The sequence below is a fragment of the Fundulus heteroclitus genome, chromosome 7 (assembly GCF_011125445.2).
Source record: "Fundulus heteroclitus isolate FHET01 chromosome 7, MU-UCD_Fhet_4.1, whole genome shotgun sequence".
Taxonomy (NCBI): domain Eukaryota; kingdom Metazoa; phylum Chordata; class Actinopteri; order Cyprinodontiformes; family Fundulidae; genus Fundulus; species Fundulus heteroclitus.
This window is the reverse complement of record NC_046367.1, coordinates 10,154,842-10,179,464: the sequence shown is the minus strand read 5'-3', so window position 1 is coordinate 10,179,464 and position 24,623 is coordinate 10,154,842. Positions and strand designations below refer to the sequence as shown.

Below are 24,623 nucleotides of genomic sequence, written 5' to 3'. Positions count from 1 at the left end.
GCCATTGTCCTTGATGTAATCAGCCGGCTAACAGTTCAGAAAGCATCCGCAGATGTCAGCGGGGGAGGAGGGAGCAGGGGAGAGTTCTGAGCACTCTACTCCATAACAATCGGGGAGTGTGAGTGATAGGGAAGGCATAATCCAAATACTTTATTTGTTATGAGGACAAACTGCACAGACTTTCCCGTCAGCTTTAAGTCTTTGCTGGCTCCAAATGGCAAATCCAATATTCCAAATTAGTTGGGCTTTTCCGCATTTCACTTCCAGATATTATCCCATCTCCCCTTGAGTTCAACCACCGAAGCCAGTCTGCGTTCGGCTCTGCTCCTACAACATCCGGGTCTGTTTGTTCGCCGCCTTAGTGATCGCGTCATATGCAGCCTGTAGACTGATCAAGGCCAAATGGCTACCGACATCCGCTGTATTTGCTGATACACAAAAAATCCACCAAAGCCAATAAGTAGAAATCCAAGTATCATGAATCCAAACATGTACACGTATCCATGTCCAGGACTGACAAAGTGGAAAGACACACCGTTTTCCATCCAAGAATATAGGGTGTATCCCACGAGATGAGTCAAATCGGGAAAGAACGGGTCCCCCTTTCGGTGCCTACCCAGTCAAAAATGTTTTTAACAATAGCATTGGGAGACCAGCTTGCCAGGTCCATGGTTTTCAGAGTTTGGGTGATATGAAGAAAGTGCTCAGAAAAACAAGGCATAGCAGCAGAAGCAGGAGAGGGGGGAGGGCGGGTAAAGAGCTGGAGAGGAGAGAAAAACACAACCGACCTCGAAGACAAACAGAACAGAAGAAAAAAAATCATCATATTAAAGCCATGATGTAATAATTGATGTGAGATTGAATTCTGACCACACAGCCACACAGGAGAGAGTCAGCTGAGACGGCCTCTCTCTCAGCAGGGTGCTGCTGCAAACCACACCCCACAGACAAAAGGTCAGAGCACTTCTGACCAGACCCTCACTTCAGTCTGCCCCTTGAGGGGCGCTGCCACCCCTTCTTCACCTTCCTTCCTCCCTGAGACAAAAGGAGGAGAAGGAGACGGGCCTGAACCATGAGGGCTCACGGGCCCAAAAGACAGGAACCAGCACCTGGGAGAGATCCCTCTTCTCCCGTGGATAACCGGGCAAATCAGAGTTAAGTCTGCTGTCTTAACTTCAGCATCAAGCACAGAAGGAAGAAATCCCTCTGTGCCAAAAACAGCTTTGTTAATTCCTCTTCAGCTGTTACAGGAAAGGTGATTTGAGATGGCGTGGATCGGCCTCCTTTACCCACTTCCCATGGTGAGAGAAAGAAGGAGCTGACATAGAGACTTCGTGGACCGTCGGTCGAGGCCTTTCCCCTCTCCCTGACCACATGTTGCTGCTGCTAAGCCACTAGCCCGCTGCTGAAGGTACAACGGTTCCCCTTTCACTGCCTTCCCTGGATGACCAAAGTGGACTGAACTCACACAAGGCACCGACAGGTGGACAGAGAGACCCAAAGGAAAAGGTTACAATGGTCATTGGAAAATGTTTGTGATGCGTCCACATGTCTTTAAACAAAGGGGCTAATGGAATTAACATATGCTAGCATCCGGTTCCATGGCATTGCTGATATAGTTCAAATGTGTTTTATGGTTATAACAAACGTTATCTCCACAGGGGTTTCATACATTGATGGGACATTAATGTTTATGTTATCCGGCCCACTCATTATGACTAAAAATAAAGCTGAAGTCTTTATTTGTTAGCGCCGAAAGTCTGCTAGCCAAAATGCTATCAGCTTCTGGTAGCTTCTGATTTCCGGACATTCAAAGGAGCTTGTTTTAAAGCATAACGCTTGTTTGTTTCGCTCCGCCGTCGTTCGACAGAGCTATGAGCTTATTCCCACATTAATATTGAATATTAATGTTGCTTTAAAGGCATTTTGATAACTTTAGGATTAACTGATTTTAGCGACCGGAGGTATCATTGCATTGATAATTTCAAGCTCTCATAAAGTAATCATTTTACTGAGCAAATTAGTCTTTAGAATGTTATTTACTCAAAATAATGTTCTAGTTAACTTGGGATTAGGATTGTGAATGGGTTGAAACACATGTCAAATGTTGTTCTGAATTAGTGAAGCTAATTTAACCTCAATTCTCATTCTTTAAGATGAACTTTGGTTTTTTAACTTAAACAAAATGTTATTTAATCAAATAACGTTTTGTTTAACTCAGGATTCACTTTGTGAATGGATTAAAAACATCCCAAATGTTGTTCTAAATTAGTTAAACTAATTTAACTCCATTCCTTGCTTATTGAATCAAATCTGCAGTGAACAGGATTTACTGAATTATTCTGATCATGATCAACCAATTTTGTTTTGTCTTTTGTTTGTTTTGCATGTAAATAGTTCCCTAGCTTAGCCTCTTTTATCTTAATTTTGCTTAGTAAGTTAGTTAAGTTTCACTAGCCTAGCAGAGAGGATTTATTGATTGAAATATAGTGTTAATTCAGACAAACAGCATTACATAGTGATGTTCTCTGGATGTTCATTTTATTTCTGTTATTCAATTCTTGAACTTGAAAAGAAGTTGTAACTCCTTTATTCTATGTGTGTGTAGAGTTTGGTATTAAAAGATCATTAGTGCTCAAATTCATCCCTTTCAACCATTGTCCTGATATCTGCTTAAGAGCTGATCATCAGAGACTTTAAACAGTGTATAATTGCACAACACATATAATTGTGTGTAACAGTCTGTTTGCCACTGTCACACCCATATTTCTCCATTGTGGGACAATAAAGGAAATCCTATCTTATATTAACTTGATGCAAAACCTCTCCATTAACTGGACACACCACCAACATCGTCTTGTTAGTGGTTGTTCCCACTCACATAAAACACACAAAAATATCATCAGTACAAGTATAACACCAACTTTAGCACAGTTTAATAAATACCAGCTTTGAGTGACCAATGTATACCTTTGGCATAAAGACCTCACAGTCATGTCTGAAAGACTGATGAAGCAAATGCTGTGAGGAGAAGCAGAAGGAACCAATCAAAATTTGAGAAAAGAAAATATATGTAACGTGTATGAATGTATTTTTTTCATTACATAGATTGTTCCCATTTTGATACGTGAAAACATTACCTCAAGATCTCTCCCTGTCTTCTCTGTCTATGGCATAATGGAGGCTGCAATGCATCTGCACACAATTGAATTATGCATAGGTTTACAATAAAGCCTGAAGACACACAGTGTACTGCACAAGTCGTCTGAGAACCACGCCTTTATGAACAACTAGCTTGGAAATGAGGTTTTTACGAAAAGCTGGTCTCAGAACAAGGCTTTCATAGATAAATAAAATAACTTGTGATTGAACAAAGCCAGAAAACATATATAGTCTGTGTCAGGGTTCTCTGGTCGGAGTTCTGACTCTGTTTCACAGGTGGTCATAATTGTCTGGGGGGCGTGGACCACACCTGCGGCTCGTTTGGAGCAGTGTTTACTGGGATCTTAAGGATGACTCAGACAGATGGAAGATGCCAGAGCCTTACCTAGTCGTGGTACGACGTGGCCCCTGACCAGATCTTGGAAACCTGAACTTGTGAGTTTTTCGTATCTCTGAAATCTGACTCATTTTTGGATCTCCTGCTTTTACTTAGTTTGTGTTTGGACTACTCACTCGCTTGTCGAACCAGCTCCTAAGAATACCTGAAGCTCAGATGTTGCTCTGGCGTTCCCCCTCTTACTCACTTGGTGATACCAAGCCGGGCCTGAGGTTCCCTTTCCTGGATTCTGCTGGTTCCTCCGCACTCTGGCTGCTCCATCTGTCACTCCTGCCCGCCGTGGCTCAGTCCGGATCCCTCGCCGACTTACCATCAGTCCGCCCTCCAGCCGCTAACCACCAGCTATCCATCGTGAGCATTCGTCTCAGAGTTCCCTCGTCATTACTTCCCTGGTTAGGTTTGCCCAACTAAATGGTAAGCGGCTAGGCTTCTGAAGAATTCTCTCTGGTTCGATCTCTCTTAACAATTCTCCTTTCTTCCCACAGTTTCTCCAGCACTGACGTTCAGACCTCGACAGATCCCATCATCAGAATCGATCTCTGTAGTCTGAATCTAAAAAAACATCTTGAACTGCACATTGTCTTCCGTATCGTGTCTGCATGTGGGCAAAACATATAAAAACCATGACAGTCTGAACCTAAATATTTTTTCTCTAGGCCTCATCACCAAATCCATCAGAGTAAAGAGATTCAAGAAACGCTATCACTATCTGCTTTACCCTCAGAACCTGCAATTGGTATATATTCATTATCCATGAAAATAACAACACATGAATCCTGCACCAAATTAATGTCAAACAGAAAGAAAAAAAACATTACACAGAGGAGGTAGTGATCAGCAGTGCCCTGTTTCCCAGATGGCTCCATGCTGGGAAAACCATGGCCTCTTTCGTAGTTAGGCCCTGATAGCACCAATATACATTAATAAATACATATTAATAAATACATTATTTTAATTAAAAAAAAGTCAGCACGAAAAGGAGAGTAGAAGGATTGATTTATAAAAAATACTTAAAGGTAGCAAACTTCCATGTGGGCACCACATAATGATCAGAAATGTGTATATCTCTTCCTTTATGACACCATTAAAAAATACATTATGCCACATTGTTTTCACGGGTCTGCCAAAAAAGTAGAACATACAAATGCAGCTAATCAAATACTCTGCTGCCCACGTCTATACTGAGACTAAGAAAGTAAAGCACATCACCCCAGTTCTGACGTCCTTACACTGGCTCCCTGTATCTCAGAGAATACAATTTAAAATGCTTCTTTTAGTCTATAAATCACTAACTGGCTTAGCACCTAAAGACATCAGACTTTTTACCAGTTTATCAACCGTCCAGACCACTAAGGTCTTCTGACTCCAGCCTACTCCGCATACCTAGAACCAGAACCAAACATGGAGAAGCAGCATTTAGTTCCTATTCTGCAAAATCTTTTGCAGTTTCCTCCACTAGTATTGGGATTTCAGCCAAGTAAAATAAAATTAGACTGTTTCTAATGCTAAAAAAGCAGAAGAGAGTCCCCAAGGGACTACTTCTCACAGCAGGATGCCTACTGAAACTATAAGGACAGCTGCAATGTGGCCCTCGTGAGGAGAAGGTCTACACAGGAGGGACAAAGCAACTGTAGATCCAAATGGAGTTTGTAGACCCGCAACCAGCGCAGGCTAGAATCAAAGCTAAGTACAGTCTGCTTTCTTCAACATCAAAAACTAAGTAGCAGACTGCCACAGAAACAATAACCTACCTCAGGTTTTGCAGGAGAAAAGCTAACCTCAAAGTTGCTCCCCCTGCAAACTGTGCAGAGGCCCTCACAGGAAGCCTGAGGAAACCCTTCAGATCCCCACACTCCACAGGCTGAGCACAGCGCACCAGAGTCTTGTGTAAAGCTTACCCAGCCCTGGTTCCCAAACAAGGGCTTTCACTCTGAGCTAGCTACTTCCTTGCCTTCCCGTTTTCACTGTTTTTAGGTTTATAACAAATTTTATTTCCATAATTTTCATCTTATGTAGACACAGTTTGGCGGGTAAATCAAGGTCATTATGAATCTGGTGGGATATGTCGATTTAGTTTGTCTGCTTGTTGTTTTTTTTTTTTTCCTTGTGATGTGCATTTGCATCAAAGATCAAAGGAAGTTACATTGTTTCAAACCAACCTTGACCAAATTTTTCGAGGCCCAACAATATGAGACCGAACCCAAGACCAATGCAATGACCTGGACAAAATGGTCTCATGACAGGTCTCAAGCCCAAGATCGGTCTCTTCTGAAATGTGTACCACCACATGGTGGGTACCCCACCACCCATCCTTCCATGACACCTGTGACCTGGAACAGGGCTCTACGAAACTGGCTGATAAAAACACCAGCAATGATTATTGGCTGGAGGGGGTGGGCTACTTGACAGGCACAAGCTTACACCGACACACACACACACACACACACACACACACACACAAACACACATGCACTCTGTAAAATGTAATGGTTTGACCAATGTTAAAAATCGATGACTGCAGTTTTTGTGTTTTAGTTATTTCAAATTGGTAAACAATACTAGGCGTCATTCCTACTGTGTTGAAATGCCATCTTGTGCATGTAAGCTAGGGAATGCTTGGAGATTCTCTTGAATTTGGCTGTATCCTTTTTCCTCTTCTTTTGGCCATCACCTACGTGCCAATCACTGGTGTTATGTTTAACAAGGTTATACAGAAGATATTACAAAGCAATATAAACATGCTTTAAAGGTTTAGTGGATAGAAATGAAAGCTCCAAAACTTTGCTGTAATTTAAGGCAAACTGAATGACAAGGAGGGATCAAGTGAAAAACAACAAACCCACTTTACACAAGGGATATTGCCATGTGGATGGAGGGGGATAAAGAGCAGTTGCTGTGTGCCAGGAAGAAATAAAAAGGGTGTAAACAGGATTTACACTCAGAAAGCTTTCCCATGCACTGATTTTCAAGATCTCTGATGATGGAGTTATATGATGGAGAAGAACTTTGCTTTCCACAACTCTTCAATACCTCTTGTAGAAAGCCAACTGTTTCGTGGGTCACAGCTATAGTTCTGCAGTTTCTGCTCTTTTTCAACAGTGTACTCACCGTGACACTCAATCTGCTTGTCATCATGTCAGTCTCCCACTTCAGGCAAGAAGAGACTGATTATCACTACATCTTCAGTATAATGATGGTGATGATTTTATCAGCAGAACATAATGTCTCACTATGTTTGCATTGCTTGTCATTGAAATTCCAAATTACATCTCAACTGTAAGCTTATAGTATATTTGTGCTCATTTTCATTTGTGTTTTTAATATGCTGTTTCTTTTCCCCAGGCAGCTTCATAAAACCACCAACTTTCTGCTCCTATCTCTGGCCATCTCAGACTTAATGGTAGGCCTTGTTTTCTTTCCAGGGGAAGGTGCCCGACTAACATCTTGCTGGTTTTTTGGTGATATCATCTGCTTACTGTACATGTATCTTATCAGCCTTATCGTCTGTGCCTCAGTTGGAAATATAGTACTCATATCTGTTGACCGCTATGTGGCTATTTGTGACCCTCTACATTATCACAGGAGAATCACTGTGACAAGAATACGAATATGTATAATTCTGTGCTGGCTCTATTCAGCTCTCTACAGCATTACATTTGTAAAGGATGGCCTAACTGAAAAAATCATCCCATGCCAAGGCAAATGTGTGAATTTTGATTATTATGCTTTTGTTATTGATTTTGTTTTAACATTTACTGTCCCAGTTACTGTCATCATAGTTCTTTACACAAGAGTATTTGTAGTAGCTTCTTTTCAGGCTCGAGCTATCCGCTCTCATGTTGCAGCTGTGTCCCTGCGTCATTCAGAGACAGGAATGAAATCTGAACTGAAAGCTGCCAGGACTCTTGGCGTTTTGGTGCTTGTGTTTCTAGTATGTTTCTGTCCATTTTACTGCGTCGCACTTGGAGGGGAAATCTCATTTAACACATATGCCACTGTGCTTTGTCTTTTCTGCATTAACTCCTGCCTTAACCCTTTGATATATGCAATGTTTTATCCCTGGTTTAGGAAAGCAATTAAACACATTGTGACACTAAAGATATTACAATCTGGGTCCAGTAAGGCCAATATACTGTAGAGAAAAAGGACACAACATGGAAGTAAACAAAGCAACCAATTACCTTTGTCTGTAAAGCAGCAATTCGGGTAGCATAGACATGAATTTTTCATTGAACTACCTTTTTTCATGATATTGTCAAGAGTTTTTTTAATGTGGCAGAAATTAGATCATCGTGATATTGCACCTCACCCCATCTAACACAAGAAGTTTTATATTTACACAAATTAAATGTGACCTGATACAAATTAAATGGATTATATAATGGCCTATTAATAATGGGGACCTATTATGCTTCATTTTAACAAAGATAGGATAGGTAGTCTATACAAAACATGTTCATTAGGTGTTTTGCACAAAATCATTCTTAGATAATGAGATTTCACCTCCTCAGTTCTGCCTATTTTGAGATCCGTTAAGAATGAGCTTTTTTTAGGACATTTTTGCAAATAAACTGCTGCTGGCTGTGCCCTCCAACTCACACATACAGCAGTAAAGCCAGCTGATGAAGTGGGCAGAGCTTCACTTGGATTGCTAGTTGAGGGACTGTGCTTCCCTAAGATTGCTAGGTTAGAGGCAGCGCCTTCCGATTGTGATGTAAAAATCGTGAGGTTTGGCTCGTATTCCAGACACTAAAAAAATATTTATCTATCGTCGAAAAACTTCTGGATTATTTTATCTTTATGTTTTTATTTTTTGATGGCATTTAGACTGTGTCCAGAAGCAGTAGAAATCCAAATGGAAAAACAAAGACGTGCAAAAAGTGAACTTTGCATATTAAGTCCCCTTTAAAGCCCAGATCAAACAACAGTGACTAATCAATTTAGAGGGCTCATTCACACACCCAACTTACACGAAACACTAAAACCACAAGGTAAAAAACCTGATTGATAATCACCGCCATGGCAGTTTTGCTTTGTAGGTTAACAGAAGTTCTTTATTTGGTAACTTGAGTTTAAAGTGTTTGCATTATTTGTTAATTTTAATTACCTTAATGCCAGTCTCATTGAAATGTTAAAATAACTGCCCCATACTAAGGATAATTTTTTTTTGAAATGAAAGGAAATTTATTCGAACATGATACAAATATAAAAATAAAATAGTGCACAGTAACAAGAAGTGCATAAGAAAGAAGAGAAAATACAGATTTTTTTTGTTTCAGTTAACATATCATGCTCAAAATGGGGTAGGAAGAAGTGAGAACTTATAAACTCCTACCCCTAAACACTTGAGACTTTAGAGTCCTACTGTCATTAAAGAAAAAAATCAAAATCAAAGTGGCAGTTAGAAGTAACAGTTACTAATATTTCCCTATACATTTTCCCATTTTATGCTGGTTTATCTTTCTAAACCCTTACACCAAGTTATTACCTTCAATACACACCTTATTGCTTTCTGTCCCCATGTGTGTATCTATTGAAAATTACCTCTGTACTTTCTTTTGAATTGTGTTAAACTATTGCTTTGTTTTAAATCTTCATGTAACTTATTCCATAACTTTACACCTTTAATTGAAATACAGAAGCTTTTCCTTGTTGTTCTAAAATTGCGGATCTTGAAGATTGAGTGACCCCTTAAGTTATACCCCCCTTCTCTTTCAGAAAACGTGCTCTGTAAGTGCTCAGGTAACAACTTTTTTGATACCTTGAACATAAATTGAGCCATTTTAAATTCTACAAGCTCGTCAAATTTGAGAATTCTGGATATTATGAAGAGCGGGTTTGTATGCTCATAATAACCGACATTATGGATGATTCTAATGGCTCGTTTCTGTAGGACGGTTACCGGATGTAAAGAGCTCTTGTAATTAACTCCCCACACTTCACAGCAATATGATAGATATGGTAAAATCAGAGAGTTATATAGAGTATGAAGTGATTTAGCATTCAATACATGTCTAGCTCTAGCCAATATGGATATACTTCTACTGAGTTTACTCTGTAAATGTTGAATATGAGGTTTCCAACTGATTTTGTCATCTATTATTAAACCGAGGAACTTATTAGCAAAAACCCTTTCTAGAGTTACGTCCTCTATTTGAACTTGAATTTCAATATTTTTATAACAGTTCCCAAAGACCATGAATTTCGTCTTGTCCAAATTTAGAGATAATTTGTTATGGTCAAACCATATCTTTAACTTACTAATCTCTGAAGTGACTGTTGAGAGAAGATGCTCTAAATTATCTCCTGAGGCTAGAATATTTGTGTCATCAGCGAATAAGATAAATTTTAATACATTGGACACTTTACTGATATCATTTATATAAAGATTAAATAAAACTGGTCCCAATACTGATCCTTGTGGTACTCCACAGACAGTCTCCTGCCAATCAGATTCCACATCTCCCAATTTCACAAATTGTTTCCGGCTCTTTAAATAACTCCTCATCCAGTCAGAAACTACTCCCCTAATTCCATAGCGTTCTAATTTTTTAAGTAGGATTTCATGATTTATTGTATCAAAAGCTTTCTTTAAATCTATAAATATCCCTACTGCCAGTTTCTTACCATCTATTGCGTTAGTTATTTCTTCTATTAAGTCAGTTACGGCCAGCGATGTTGACCGGTTTGCTCTGAATCCATATTGACTGCTGATAAGTAGCGAATGTTTTTCTATGAATTGTTCCAGTCTTTTCTTAAAGAGTTTTTCCAGGATTTTAGAAAATTGTGGGAGAAGAGAAACAGGCCTGTAGTTAGTGAAGAGGTGTTTGTTGCCAGTTTTATACATTGGTTTGACCTTCGCTATTTTCATTTTGTTGGGAAATAATCCTGTTTGAAATGATAAATTGCAAATATAAGTTAGTGGTTTAGAGATTCCTTTAATTACTATTTTAATAGTTTTCATGTCCAGATCATCACAGTCAGTGGAAGTCTTATTTGTACAGTTATTCACAATGTTTATGATTTCTTCTTCTAGTACAGGGTTGAGATATATTTTTCATGCTCTCACGTGAAATTAAAGAAAATGTCTTCCTTCAACAGTGTTTCTTGCTTTTCTTTGTGCATTATTGCCCTCAAACTCACAAGCCTGATTTGATGTCTTGATGACATCAAAAGCTGGATGATTTTAAATTCTCTGCATTTAAATTCTGACAAGACAGAAGTTGTAATCTTTGAACCACAGTCCTCAAAAAATAAACTTCTTAATCATTTAATCTGGATGGCATTAACTTGGACTCTGGTAATAAAGTAAAAAATCTTGGTGTTATTTTCGACCAAGACATGTCATTTAAATCCCATATTAAACAGGTTTCCAGAGTTTCCTTTTTTCACCTCAGGAATAACACCAAAATTAGAAACATTCTGTCTAGGGGTGATGATGAAAAACTAGTCCATGCATTTGGTACTTCAAGGCTAGATTATTGTAATTCTTTGCTATCAGGAAGTCCACAAAATGCAGTTCAAAGTCTTCAGCTGATTCAAAATGCTGCAGCAAGAGTGCTGATGAAAATCAACAATTCAATTCATCCATCTATCCATCCATTTTCTAATTCGCTTAGTCCCTCATGGGGTTGTGAGGGTTGCTGGTGCCTATCTCAAGGGTTGGACTCAAACCAAGGACCTTCTTGCTGCAAGGCAACAGCGCTACCCACTGCACCACTGTGCAGCCCAATTCAATTCAATTCATATTATACAGACTGGTCAAAAATTTCCTATATAAGGGAACCAGTTGATTGCTTCAAAGTCCCGACAAGCAGCATTCACTCCTGGAGAAGCTACAGGGAGAGTTGTCTGCATTGTCCATGGCTTTCAGTTAATTAATGTGTTCCATACCGTTTTGGATGATTAAGTGAGTCATTTCAGGTCGAACAAAGGTTTTCTCGGCCGCGAGAGTCGGTCTTGCTTTACGGCGAGAACTCTGTGTTTTTGCCCTGCCATTCACTATATGCACGCGCGAAAGCAACAACAAAGAACCGCTTGTTAACGTCAAATAAACATGCAAGCATATCGATTTTTTTAATTTATTTTTCATTATTATTATTATTTATTTTTATTTTTTTTATGTTGGCGAGGCGATAGCGTGAGTTTGGCGAGGTGGCCGCCTCGCCCAGATAGCGCTGCGGGAAACCCTGATGTTCATACTTTCACTGTTAGTCATTGTTTGTACTGCCGTTTTTTCGACTTTTCGTTGTGTTTGCCTGTCTGCTAATCTCAAAACAACCGCGCCTGGCTTGACGGAGAAACCAGAACAGCTGAGCATCTTCATGACAGTGCACTTTTACTTTCGCCCTCTGCGGGGAGCCTCGCTGGAAAATCAACCCCGGTTGCATAGTATACCTTTAACAGAGTGTCAGACCAGGTATACCTACTATGAAGAAAAAGAGAGAGCGCAAAAAGTTAATTTCAATGCATTGCAATGCAAAACTGGAGAACAGTAGAACTCAGTAGAGTGAGAAAAATAGGCCCTGATGTCCTCCAGGAGCCTAAACCTATAACAGCATAACTATAGATGTAGCTCAGGGTAACATGAGCCACTCTAACTGTAAGCTTTGTCAAAAAGGAAAGTTTTAAGATAATTCTTAAAAGTAGACAGGGTGTCTGCCTCACGGACCAAAACTGGGAATTGGTTCCACAGGAGAGGAGCCTGATAGCTAAAGGATCTGCCTCCCATTCTACTTTTAGAGACTCTAGGAACCACCAGCAGACCTGCAGCCTGACAGCGAAGTGCTCTGTTAGGAACATACGGGGTAATCAGAGCACTGATATATAATGGAGCTTGATTATTAAGGGCTTTATACGTTAGAAGAATAATTTTAAATTATATTCTTGATTTAACAGGAAGCCAATGAAGGGAAACTAAAATTGGAGAAATATGATCCCTCTTTTCATCAGAACTCATGCTGCAGCATTTTGGATCAGCTGAAGACTTTGAACTGCATTTTGTGGACTTCCTGATAGTAAAGAATTACAATAGTCCAGCCTTGAGGTAACAAATGCATAGACTAGTTTTTCAGTATCACCCTTGGACAGAATGTTTCTAATTTTGGTGATATGTCTTGGTCGAAAAAAACAGCAAGATTTTTTACTTTATTACCAGAGGCCAAGTTAATGGCATCCAGATTAAGTGATTAATTAAGAACTTTATTTTTTGAGGATTCTGGTCCAAAGATTACAACTTCTGTCTTGTCAGTATTTAAGTGCAGGAAATTTAAAGTCATCCAGCTTTTGATGTCATCAAGACATGACTGCAGTCGAAGTAACTGATTGATTCATCAGGATTTATGGATAAATATAGCTGAGTGTCATCAGCATAACAGTGGAAATCAATCCCATGCTGTCTGATAATTTTGCCGATCGGAAGTATATATAGTAAAGAGAATTGGTCCAAGGACTGAACCCTGTGGTACTCCACAGGTAAACTTAGAATTTGAGGACGATTTATTATTAACATGAACAAACTGGAATCTGTCAGATAGATAAGATTTAAACCAGCCTAATGCTTTCCCCTTAATCCCTACAGTATGCTCAAGTCTTTGTAGGAGAATATTGTGATCAACTGTGTCAAATGCAGCACTGAGATCTAACAGGACAAGTACTGACACAAGTCCATTATCTGAGGCCATTAGAATATCATTGGTGACCTTCACCAGAGCTGTTTCAGTGCTATGATGAGCTCTGAAGCCTGACTGAAACTCAGGCTTCAAAGAAAAGGGATCATATTTCTCCAAATTTAGCTTCCCTTCATTGGCTTCCGGTTAAATCAAGAATAGAGTTTAAAATTCTTCTTCTAACGTATAAAGCCCTTAATAATCAAGCTCCATCACATATCAGAGATCTGATTACCCCTTATATTCCTAACAGAGCACTTCGCTCTCAGACTGCAGGTCTGCTGGTGGTTCCTAGAGTCTCTAAAAGTAGAATGGGAGGCAGATTCTTTAGTTATCAGGCTCCTCTCTTGTGGACCAACTTCTAGTTTTGGTAGGCATACGCCGTATCTACTTGTCTAAGACTAATCTTAAAACTTTCCTTTGTGACAAAGCTTATAGTTAGAGTGGCTCATGTTACCGTGAGCTACCTCTATAATTATGCTGCTATTGGCTTAGGCTACTGGAGGACATCAGGGCCTATTTTTCTCACTCTACTGAGTTCTACTGTGCTCCAGTTTTGCATTGCTTGTCGTCATTTCAGCTTTTAACTTTTTGTTCTCTCTCATTTTTTTCTATATTGTAGGTACACCTGCTCTGGCGTTCTGTTAGCTGTGACATGTATGGGGAGTGTTTGCCTAGTGGTTAGAGCAGTGCGCTTGCACTCAGAGAAGGATGCAAGTACCCAGTTTGATCCCCAACGCCTGCACTCTGGGTCCCTGAGCAAGACCCTTAACCACAGAATGCTTCCTGGGCGCTGCACATGGCAGCCCACTGCTCCCCAAGGGTGATGGGTTAAAAGCAGAGAACAAATTTCGTTGTAATGTATGTTTCAATGTATGTTTTAATGACAATAAAGATGATATTACTATATTACTATTACTATTACATCATCCAGGCAAGACAGATTAGCTGCTATTACCATCTAATGTAGAACAGATTACTGGATCAATGTGAGCTTTTTTGTCCCTATGCTGTTAATAACATTAAGGATAAAATACCCAACAGTATGAAATACTGGTATTTTTGATACTAGTGACCTGTTTCTCTAGATAGGAGAAGGAAATAGGCTCCAAATGATCAAATTGTCATACTGCCAGTCTGGGTGCAGGTCTGGTCTCTCTCTTCTGTGCATGGTGTGACGGGCAGGTGTTTCGCATCTCGGCTAATTAGGTGCCTAGGAGCTGAGACCAGGAGGAGGGCGTCAGTTCTTTCTTGCTACAAGAGTGGTACATGACCGACCTACTTCTGTACCTTGATTTTTCCGAGCCAGCTCTAATTCCAAGTTTTGTCTCTTCCTTCCTAGTTCCCACCATTCAAGCCAAACGAACCTCCAAGCCTGGACCCCACTCGACATCCAGATCTCTCTGATCACCAGCCTGCCTCGGCTCTCCTCCAGGAGCTCGCCTGCCTGTCCACTCTCCAACACTCTAGCACCAGAGAGCGAGAGTCTCAGCACGCACCTGGACCTAGGACACCACCCTCCCAAAGCCTAAGAAAAAACTTCAAACCCCGTGAGTGCTGCAATCTCCAACTTTCCATCTTCTTCGACCAACTATTCACCACTACCCAAATCTTTCCCAGCAGAACCCTGGACGATCCTGCCCGGCACCGTTTCCAGAACTTTGTTCAATAAAACGTTTTCTTTAACCAAACTCACTGTCTCCGTGGTTGCCCATATTCAGAGTCGTTCTTCTCCAATTAAAGGATCATGGGATGGAAGAGAAATACAAGCCATACTATTACCACCCTGTCCAAGAAGAATGAATTGTATTTACTAAAAGTTTTGGATTTTTGTGGTATTGCAATAAAATAAACAATTCAGAGATTTTTTTCAGAGGTCCAAAAGTCAGCACTTATGTTCATGAGTGACATTTCATTATTTTGGCAAACATCAGAAAATTTCAAACATCATAATTTCTATGTAGGAAAGACTGTGATCTGAATATTCCTTTGAAAATATGCAGATGTAATCCAAAATATCTAAGCTTCCTTCAGTTTGCTCCTGGTCGCCGGCTCGTCTTCAGTCATTACTACCACCAAGCCTATCAGGTCCAGTCCGTTTCAGTCATCTCAAACATCAAGCCTGTCAAGTCCTGTTTGCTTCTGTCAAGTCCAGTCTTCGTTCGTTCGTTCGTTCGTTCATCCTCACGTCTCGTTCCTCATCTGTGAAGCTAAGTACCTGTTTGCTGCGCTACTGGATTTTGCTCCTTTATCTTCATTGTCCTCTGGTCTACAGTCCTGGTTCTGCAGCAGCCCAGCTCCTCCGGATTTCTTCCTGCTCCGTTCCTATCAGCCAGCTCCTGCACCCTTCACTCCCATCCGGTAACAGACTCTGGTTCTCATCATCCAACTCCCACTGTTTACAATAAACTCTCATAACCAGCTCTGTGTGTGCGTGCTTTGTCCGGGTTCATCTAAGACAAATCATGACAGTAGTCTTTGGGATGTTTTGGAGTGTAGGGCTTGCTCATTAAGACAATTTTCATTCTGTGTGGGCAGATCAACCATCTTCTATGGTGTGGTTTGGAGCTATAGCTTATCGATAAGTAAGAGGAGGTCGTTAGACAAACTCAACAGAAAAGCCAACTCTATCCTAGGATGCTCCTTCGACCCAGCTACACCTGCTCCCATCTGTCTGCCAACATCTGTGTTTTCTATCATCCAAAAGTGGAGTCAGGTCTCAGAGAATCAGATCTCAGAAAAAAACGAGTCAGACGAACAAGTCTCAGATAAAAAGTTATCAGAGTCAGGTATCAGACATCAGATGAAAATGAGTCGAGTCTCAGAAAAAGTGAAGTCAGATGAAAACGTCTCAAATGAAAAGTTATCAGAAGCTGAAAAATATCACGCGCGACATGATACGTCATCAAAATGCGACCGATATAAAACGTAGCCTCATGCTTACTAGCCAGTGTGAGAGTGCGGGGAAAGAACAAGGACGGCTACAGAACGGTGAGTTTAATATTATGTTTAATACTTTATTCTGTCACTGGCATGTTATATTTGGCGCTTTGTCAGATGGAGAAATTATAAGTAAAGGTAGAAAGTGATCCAATGGTGTAGGCTACACATTGTAGGCAATCGATGTATGTAACTTAGCTAACCTTACATGGCTAGTAACATTAGCAGCTGCTGTAAGGCACATACCAGAGTATGCTACGTACTACATACAGCAAAATAATTTGTTTTTCGTAGGACTATGGTACGTTCAATGAGCTAGGGAAAAGTGGGTTAAACATTTTTCCACCACTAAAGTCCAGAACGATGCCTGGACGGTTATTTCTTACGTTTGTTAACCGTTTCCCAGTTGTACACTATCTACCAGTAAGAAAAACCTGCAATCATTATCATCACTGGGAATGTTCCCATTAATCCCAGACCCCCTTAAAGACAAATGTGCTATGCCATGTAATACCATATAATACCATTACATTAAATAGCAGATAGTAATAACACGGCACATTTCTCTAAATAAGTTAACATTTCACATCAAATTAATTCAACAATGCTGCAGTTATTGTCCTCTGTGGATTACATTTCAATTACCTGTCTATCTATTATTGTTGTGTAATGACATTTGCTTTTTTTTTCCAGTTTCAAGATGTCCACTGACAACAACACAGAAAGAAGTATCCATAAATACCCATGTTCTAATGAGGCCCAACTAAGTTGGGGATAACTTCTTTCTGTTCTTACTAGGTTAATGTTGTTGCTCTTGTTTCCAGGATTGTGTTTCATGCCTCTTGATATCACACGCTAATAAGACTCTGATGTACTGTTGATGTGCAGTTATATATGTATATGTGTGTGTGTGTGCCATTAGTACAGATGGAGTTGGTACCAATTGTGTTTGTCACTTAACCTTTTGGTAGATGCAATGATACAGTTTCTCTTCTGTAATGGGTTCAAACAGAAGGACATTTGCCTTATGTTGGCTTCAAATGGACATAAAATAAGGTGTGTTGCTTCCTTGCATATTACTGCTGTTTCTGATGGGCTCTCACAACTTAAGTTGTGGTTGTTCTGTGACCTAATGGTGACCGACACTTAAGGAGACTATTGAAGTTGCTGGGGCTGAGGAGGAGAAGCCCACAGAGACCACTTCGAGAAATCTGTGACACTGTGCAGGTAAAACAGCCTTATCGTAGACATTACCTTATCGTAAATCCTGAAATTGTGGCTGGGATCTTTTATTTACTTAGGCTACGCAAAGCACAGGCCCTTATTTGGGGTGGGCTTGTATTCGAGGCAGACTTTTATTCTTATTAGGCTTCGTTTTTGTTAATTTAAGCCTAATTGTAATTTTATTCTTAGAAATAAAGTAAAAGGCTACTCATAAAATAACAATTTGCCATACATGCCTTCATGAACAATAACAAATTATTGTAGATAACAGCAAGTTTTCTAACATGCATTTTATTGTATGACATGTGTTTCATTCAGAGTGGATTATATTGCTAATTGTTGGGGCTGATGGGCACTGAAATCTGGGCGGTATTTGATTAACTTTCATGTAGTTGAAAGATTGTATCAGGATTTCCACCAGCTGTTTGTTTATTGCGAGGCAAGGCAGCTGCTTTCATTCATTCTGACTGTTCTGTATAAAGCCTGTGGCCTGTGGACATTAGATGCTTACCTAAGAATTTTGTAAAGGTTGACTGGACAATGGCTTCTGTTGCACAGTGGAACCTTCACTGGATAATTAGCAGTACTACATTAGATAATATGACACATACCCTTCTCTTATCTGTGCATGCAGTTACTCGGTCTGATGCACCCTTCCATTAGCCTAGCTTAGCATAAATAGCCTATAGCCTAGCCTATAGCTCCCAAAATGGTGACAAAATAATTTCAACAATTAGTGTTAGTGCATTGTGCAAAAAAGTTGTTCTGGTTGTCCATGCAATGGTTATAATTACTATTATTTCCAGAGCGAGATGAGACACTGGTCACCTGACCAAGGCATCAGAGCCATGTTGCTGAAATTATGCGTGAAATGGACGCAAGTGGTCTGCAGAGAAGGAGTCCAGGCAAAAAAAAAAATACAAAGGAGGAACTACCACAGCTCTGGACCAAATGACACCTGGCACATAGATGGTAAACATTTGATCAGCTTAATGAAAGGGATTAAGTTTTACAATGCGACTATAGTATGCGTTATAGATATCCCTATATTTTGTCCTACAGGTAATGATAAGCTGAAGTTCTTTGGGATCTGGATACATTTATGCATTGATGGGTAGGTAAATTGTACAAAAGCATCGCTTGTGCTGTGTTATAAGGTACATAACGTTAATAACTTTATTTCATGTCTGCCATGACACTTGTGACTCAAAGTATTGCATAAGGTGAGACTAAAATATAATGAGATATTGTAAGACTATGGTGAAGCTAGCTGTTTACCATGGGCAACATTCTGTCTAAGCTGGCTTTCCTTATGTGCATATCTTTTTTTGTCTCTCAGGTTTTCTCGAAGGGTTCTGTGGCTGAAGGTTGGCACTTCGAACCGCAAGCAAAAATTTGTGGCAAGATACTTCTTTGACGTTGTTGTGGAACTAGGAGGTATGCAATGTCAATTGGAGGTATTGAGTCTATGGCGAAAGCTTGTCTGGTCACATACACAACAAATGTTCTTTTTATATGCTAAGGATGTCCCCGATTGATCCGGAGTTACAGGGGAAAGGAGAACCTTGTTGTTGGTGAAATGCAGACGGCATTTCACGTTCGACAACTTGAGGACCAGGCATGGCAATGCTTCAGGATGGGCACATCAGTTCACAACCAGGCAAGTTTTTAAATGAAGAGGTGAAGCAGCAGAGTGGTAAACATGCCACTGTCCCAACCTTTTTTAAAAACATGTTGCCAGCATCAAAATTGAAAAAGTACATATATACCAAATGTCATCTGTCTTTTTCAAGATTTATATTTTGTCTTATGTCCCTTTTGCAACTAAATATGGCATTCAACATTTGTAGATTATCACATTCAGTTGTTATTAGTATTTTACACAACGCCCCAGGCTTTTCTTTTTTGGTGGATGTAGATGAAATGTATTTCATCATTGTTCTGTTGAAAAAATGTATTTCATTATTGTTTTGTTTAGAGAGCCGAATGCTTCAATAGCATCTTAAAGCGGACGTGGATCAAGAAATGGCTGACAAGATTTGAGGTACTACTAGCTTAGGACAACCATCAATGGCTGCCCTGAAACAAATATACCTATATTTTCTCAACTGAATTTAAAACCAGTAACCAAAGAATGATATTGCTGGATATTGAGGTTAAAGCCATTTTTCAGTAATCTTAAATATGTCTACAGCCATAAATGTATAATTTAGCAAAAGGAGTGCATTGCTGATGGCAATGTTTTTGGACCACAATGGTTTTTGATTGCCTATTGTGGGGAAATCCCCTACCTACAGCACAAGAAATCTAACACCTCTATATCTGAAATTGGTGTTTTATGTGTTTAGTTTTCTAACCTTTGGTTAACATTATTGCTGAAATGTTAGTTTTCCACTCTAAAGTTATTCTCTGATCATGTTCATTTATAATTTCTTAGCTGCTACCATAAACTCATTAAATAGCAAAATAGAGTAACCTTATGTTCTTTTCTTATCACATGCTTAGGGCATGATGGAGTCTGGCATCCTCAAACTAGACAACCCTGTACACATGTAGGTCAAAGTTTCTTTGTTGTGAAAATGGCATATTTCTGAAGGTTGCATAGACATGCTCTGATTCATCTGACACTCTTTACATATTCCATTTCTTTTTCAATAGAAATTGCCTGCAGTATACACATCTTCAGTTGCTTCAGGAGTACTTGACCATTGAGCAGACAGTTTGGAACAGTCATGACATTAGAAAACAACGGCATGCTCCAGGTCCATTCGGGAAGCCAGATGTCATGTACAACTCCCCACCTCCTGGTATTAGAAAATGTTGTTGATTATTTAATACATTTCTATGAATGCATACTCGCCATTAATGCTCAATTATGTTTCCTACTTCTGAAGAAAATGTCCTGAAAGTCCACCATTTGTCTTTTTCTCCCCTATATACAGGCTTTGCTGATATGCTGTGCCCAGTTGATGATGACCTTCTTGACTATTCACAACAAATTGTCAGTGAAGAAAATGAACACTTACGTGTTGCAAACCAGGAGTTTCAAGACCTGTGTGGGGCCATTTTAGCCAACAGGTTTCCCACTCCCTAAATGGTTGCTTTGCTGCCTACCTTAAGTTAGTTGAGGAAATGACCAATTGTATGAATAGAAATAGGTTGCAAACACCCTCTACATTTGCAGAGGCAAATGAATTGTATAAAATTATGCTAAGGGAAAGAGAGTGGAAAAAGGAGGGGGTGGGGTGCTGGGTAGTAATCATGACATGCTCTTGATTAACATGGATACTTTTGCAGCTGAACACACACTGGACATCAATGTAGAACAAATTGGAAGCTTTCAATTATTTAAACATTGACTTCACTAGAACTATCAGAAAAAAATAACAAAAACACTTCTTCACACTGTCAGCATTTCTCTACCACTTATACCCATATCGGCTCTCTAAATCCAGGCCAAGCCCTGACTTGAAAAATTCTACTACTTCTGAGGCGTTGGGTCGGGATTGCGGCTCATAGTTGAGCAGTGTACCCAAAAAGTGGTACTTTTCGTTTAGACTTTGGAGAGCGTGTGGAGGGGTCTTCGATGCCATGAGAGCAGCCAGCTCTCATTGTTTTCTGATGAGCCGTGGGGATGACCTTGTAAACAATTCCAGATAGGTGGCCCCCAGGGACCACATGTCGGTGTACCAGGAGGAATCCTGAAAGTGCAGGATGCACTCAGATGCAATGTACAGGAATGTCCCGCCCATGGGCCCTACAGCCTGTCCTTGTGCACGGCTACCTTGGCGAAGCTGGACAGTGTCTCTAATATTAGCCAAACCCCAGTCTGTTAGGACTGCCCTCTTTGACTGTAATTGAATCTGAAAAATACAGAAAACATTATGAATGTTGTATGAAAGTACTGTATTTACCAGGGAAGATATATTTACACTTATAAAAAGCAAAGCAACCAAATGATTGATATTGTTGACTCAGTTTGTCATCTGTAAAGCTACATATTCATTGTGGTCTACAAGTTCTGCATTTTGACACTAAAATTTGCTGGTACACTGTCACTTTATGCACATTTCCAGGACGTTACTCATCTCTAAAATGTTTTCACTTCAGAGATTGTTCAAAAGAAGCGTTGCTTTCATTGTCATCCCCAGTATTTCTGAAGGAAAAATAACTTACCATAACATTGGCTGGCTTAAGGTGCTGGTGAATAACCTGCTGCGCATGGATATACTCTGTCGCCATTGCTAGATCGAGAGCGATGAATCCGTCATCGTGTCCTTCCAGCTTAGGAGACAATTATAACTAACAAAGATAATTAGTCATTTCATAAGACTTTACTTATTTCCCTAACAAATTATGTGCAGTGACACATTAAAGAATATCAGCAGGCAACTGAAAGAACAGTAACAAAAATACCTTTACAATGCAGCTGTCAGAGTTAATGACAACATCAAGAGGAGCTCCATGGATATACTCTGTAGCCAACAAAAAGCAGGTGTCACTGCGAGCTGCCGCCAGAAGTCTCACAATGTTGGGATGCGACAGTCTCCTGTGAATGATGAAAAGAACCCAATCTTATTCTTTCAAAACTAAAGAAAAGTTATCTCAGGTTGCCTACCCCATTCTGTCTTAAGAGTTAAAAATAAATAAATAGTTTATTGCACACATTTGTAACAGTATTAGAATTACTTAGCATTATAAATCAAATTTAAGTTATCAAATGTAACACATTACAAAGCTACACAGAGCACAGAAAAAATCATTTAAATATAATATTCTTACAGAGACACATTTATTTCATGGTGGATGTCCTGCTCTTCTGCTTTGGCACTTCCCAACACTATTCTTTTCACAGCCGCAGGTGTACCCTGGTACAAGCCTCCGTACACATGACCAAACGTTCCTTCTCCAAGGAGAAGCTTTTCATCGTATTTGATTAAGGAGCTGTCCACATATGGGACACATGGAAGATACACTAAGGGATACAAACACACATCAAGCACAATGTTTCCTACATTGTAATTGGATTTGTTATTGGAGCCCATTCCAAACAATGTTCAGCATCATTCACATATTGGTAGTAAGCAATACAACATGGCATAGAAATGCAATTCAACCTCAGAAAATATCAACCAACAGTCACACAAATAGACTCACAGCATTTCTTTGTTTGTCACAAGTTTAAATATGTGTAGCTTCTGGTGAAACAAGCTTTTAAAGGGGACCTTAAGCTGAGACCTCAACATTGAGTGTGGTCAGGAAGAAAATATATGGTACATATGGAAGATTGATGTAATAGTGGACTGACAGCTGAAGCTAACCTATAGGGCAAACTTAAACTGAAACAGAGAGAACTCGCTACCCTTGGTTAGTTTTATCTGCTGGTCCACTGTGATGTTGTACAAAATTGTCCTGTTCTTTGTTCTACATACAGCACTTCAGACCTCAAACAGGCCTATTGAAATGTATGTTTTGAGGAGCAGTGGTCCCTTCCCTTAATACATGAGATAGAAAACAAAATACTTACAAGAGGGCAGGGTGGGATCGTGTGAAGCCTTCACACTCTCATTTCCCTCCACTGCACTCTCTGGCGTTCAATTCCCAACTATTGCTGCCTCTGCAGTTGACTCACTGTTATCCCTGGGATATGAAATGTGTTGAGCTGCAGCTGTCCCTACACCACTGCCTCTAGATGACTCGGCACTGGATTCCTAAAAACACAAACAGTCAAAGTATCCTCTTTTCCACTTGGCACACTTCTAACAATCACACTAACAGTGTCTGAGAATTTGTGGGTGCAAGATCAGACCAGATCATGCCATTACCTCATCAAACATACTCTGATCCATGTCCTCCTCATCTAAAAAACAAAACAGCAGAAACAAAAAATGACAGTCACAGTGAAATTCCATTGGAACATACAATATACAGATTACTTCATAACTACAGCATGTAACCACACATATAAACACTTAAATGTTTCTGCTATGGCAATTAGTTTTAGCTGACATGAACATACCTCGTGCTGAAGTTTCATCATCTACGCAGATAACTTCTGCAAAAATAACAGATGTTTAGTACTAAATAACTTCTACACTTATGATATTATTGGTAGTGATAATTAGCATTATCCAAATTACCCAATTCTCTTCGTCCAACATAAAGAGCCCTTTTCCAAGGAGTGGTCATATCAGAAACAGTTTTGAACTCTGCAGAGAATTCCACCTTGGTCCACCCACTCTCATCTACATGGCAAGGGGTGAATTCACTTTGATCATGCTTGTCAGGCCAGAAAATTTCTTGTCCTATTTTTAGCAGGTCGTCATAGGTCTCATCTCCCTGCAGGACAACACGGGGAGGGATCTCTTCCAAAATTATTTTTTGATATTTCCCTGACCTCTTTGTAGTCCGTGGCCTCCACTCCACGGGAGCCATTTTAACCTGGGGACCATGGGAGCCATTTTTAGTTAGATAGAAATACAATCTAACTACCGTATTTTCCGGACTATAAGCCGCACCGGAGTATAAGTTGCATCAGTCAAAATGGTCATGAAGAGGAAAAAAACATATATATAAAGATATATGTTGCACCTGAGTTGCAGGACCAGCCAAACTATGAAAAAAAGTGTGACATATAGTCCGGAAAATACAGTAAAAACCTCTCACTGAGGCATCTTTTGTTTCTTGATGCAATATTGTGTTTCTTTAGGGTCAGACTTTTCTAACCTATTGAAGTGACGACTTTGATGGTTTAACTGCCAGTGGATTTTGCTTCTTCTTCACAACTTGCGGCTGTACAAGATGTTTTGCTTTAGCAAAAGCCTCAGCTGCAGCTGAAATGAACACAGATATTTATTTGAGCAACTGTGCCAAATCCAAGCAACCCAACATCTTTCATATTATTGTGAATACACATAATATGGAGCTTGCTTACTCAAATAATCATTGCTAGAACTGGAACTCCCTTCACTCTGCCCTACAATAAAAATGGCGGTGGTATGACACAAGGCACAAATAAGTACAAAGAATTACTCACATTGAATTGAAATTGCAATCTTCAAATGTTGGCTATTATATACATAACATTATACTATGAAGATCTGATGTTAATACAGAAAATATGCAGCAATACTATCCTACCGGTTTCCTTTGCCACCAGAAGCTTTTTTACTCGTGTGTCAAACCCTTTTTGAGTCAGCTCAAAATATTAATCATTTCTCTGTCTTTCTGGG

The 24,623-nt window shown here is 39.8% G+C and overlaps 1 protein-coding gene across 1 annotated transcript in view; it reads right to left on the bottom strand.

Annotated features, from left to right (window-relative positions):
- Nucleotides 1-24,623, bottom strand: part of LOC118563755 (trace amine-associated receptor 8a-like) — a 189,699-nt gene that overhangs the window by 122,378 nt on the left and 42,698 nt on the right. The gene's annotated exons all lie outside the window — the stretch shown is intronic.